The following is a 2617-nucleotide window of genomic DNA, read 5'->3' as shown; positions in this document are numbered from 1 at the left end:
TAGAATAACATTTTGTAACCCCATGTAGAGAGAACACAGTGAGCTTGAACTAGCTCTGTTTTTCTCTTTTTCTGAAGATACTCATAAAGCCTTTAAGCTTAGACCATATTTAAAATCAGTTTAAGGCTTGTATATGAGATTGACATTTATAGGCAATAAATCTGAACTCTGTGTCGCCAGACCCCAAATTGTATTTTGACATTAAATATCACCTTTCCATCCACTACTATAAATTGTAGTGCTGGATTAGGTTCGGTGATATGTATTATCTGTGCTCTTCTTTGCTACTTTTGTCAGCAGCTCCCTTGAGGAAGGGGAGGTCTGGAGAGCTTGGAGTCAGTAACCTGAACTCCAACAGTGATGTCATGTGAGACAAAACTTGATGAATTCCATTCCTAAATTAAGCAAAGAAAACTTGGCCACATTCATAAGGCCATGATAAACTAGAATTCCTAGGGAAATAAGATGTTGAAATAAAAAATAAAATTCCTGGTAACCCAGGGCTAGTCTCATCCCTAGCCTTTTTAAAACTTCGGTTATTGAAAAGCTGTCTAAAAATGTCTGAATATGCTTTCTAGCCTACTTCAGTAAGATTTAAACCTTACTTTACTGGGACCTTGGAGGAGTCATCCTTATATCTTATATATGCCATTTGTCATCCTACCTAGCTATGTTGCATTATTGCACTTATTTAATATGTGCTAAATATTTATCTCTATTGTTAACTCCTTCAGATAGTGAGCTCCTGGGGAGCAGGGACCAAGTTTCTTTTGTTCCCAATTGTGCCCTCAGCATGTAGCACAGTGCCTGGCACATAGAAAGTATGCTAAACTAGGTCCTCTGAGAAGTGGATGCCAATTGGATTAGCATCCAATCCAATATGGAATTAGATATGTAACAGATTTACTGGGGAAAATAAATGTGAAGGAAAGTGGGTAGAGAACTGAAGGAGGGTACTAATATAGTAGGGTCATGAGACCATGGTGCAGATCTGACCTCAGTAGAGGAAAAAGGAAAGGAAGCAAAGTTGAATAGGAAAAATTTCAGACTGTAGTGCAGGTCAATGGGGAGTCTTCAAGTCAAAGTCCCTTGTGACTATCTTTGCCATGCGGAGCCAGCAGGTGGCATGGTGGTTAAGGCACTGGACTCCATATGGCCAACTGCGATTCAAGTCCCAGATCTGGCAGCTTGCATTCTAACTTTTCCACTGTCTCCCTCTCTCTCTGGTGAATATATGTGCCCTATAGCAAATAAAAATAACCATCATCATGATAAAATAAAATTAAAACTTAAAAAAAATATTTTTGCCATGCTGAGTCATTGCCTGGGAGCAGCTTCTAGGAATTGTGGGCTCAGCACAACATGGTGGTGAATTCAGTGAGTAGCAGCTGGAGCCATTAGTCAATTCACACCCCACAGGAGATCAAAGATGCATATTTTCCTGGCACAATAGAAAGGAGCTCAACAAATGCTCATTGAAGAGGAAGCTTGAGTGGAACAGGAGTTGCAGAGAGGAAGAAGTTGACCTTATAGTCATTGAGCCTTAGTTTCTGGAATGGGTGAAGGAAATAAAATCATGAAATGCTCCCTGACTTCCTACACCTCTCCTCAAATATTGTCATATGAAAGAAGCCTTCCCCAGCTACCTTATATAAAATAGACTAATCCTTGAGACTACCACATCCCATATCTCCTTCACTTGAATTTTTAAAAATTAAAACCTAATTGAGGTTTTAATTGAGTTTTATTGAGGTATAATTGACATATAATAAACTGTTCATGTGATAAGGGTACAATCTGATAAGTATGATATATATATACTCCTAAAATCATCACCATCATCAAGATAATGGACATATCCATCACTCTCCAAAGTTTCCTCACTGCTCTTTGTAATCCCTCACTCCCACCCTGTCTCTGTGTTCTAACCCCCAACTACTGAGGTCCTTTCTGTCACTACAAATTAGTTTCCATTTTCTAGACTTTTGTATGAATAAAACCATAGAGTATGCACTTTTCTGGGGCCTGGCTTCTTTCATGAACCATAGTATATTTTTTCTTTTTTTTTTTGAAAGGTTTTTGGTATAGGGCACGTGTGCTCGCCAGAAAGACAGAGAGAGACAGAGAGACAGAAAGCGAGAAATCACCCACCCCCCCGGGGGATGGCCACACCGCGATCCCTTCTCCTCCATTCTCCTCTTGGGATCTTGGGCACGCACGCACATGTGCCCGGCGTGAGTTTCAGCAAGCAGGTCTGGGACTTGAACCGTGGTCAACTACGTGGGAGTCCAGCTACATAGCCATTACGTTAACTGCTGGCCCCAAGTACCATAGTATTTTTGAGGTTCTCATTCATGTGGCAGCATATACCAATGATTAATTTCTTATATGGCTAAATAAATAGAATTCCATTATATGTGTATACCACAGTTTGTTTTCCTTTTATTTGTTTTATTTTTTTCTATAGTACTGATCACCACTTGACATTGTTTTTATATCTTTGTTTATTTGTTTTCTCCATGAGAGCAGAGACTTTCTTTTTTTAAAGAATTATTTATTTGAGACCAGCAGGTGGCATGGTGGTTAAGGTGCGGAATTCCCACATGTTGTGGTTAGA

The sequence above is a fragment of the Tupaia chinensis genome, unplaced genomic scaffold (genome assembly GCF_000334495.1).
Source record: "Tupaia chinensis unplaced genomic scaffold, TupChi_1.0 Scaffold149560_1, whole genome shotgun sequence".
Taxonomy (NCBI): domain Eukaryota; kingdom Metazoa; phylum Chordata; class Mammalia; order Scandentia; family Tupaiidae; genus Tupaia; species Tupaia belangeri.
This window is presented reverse-complemented; position numbering follows the sequence as displayed.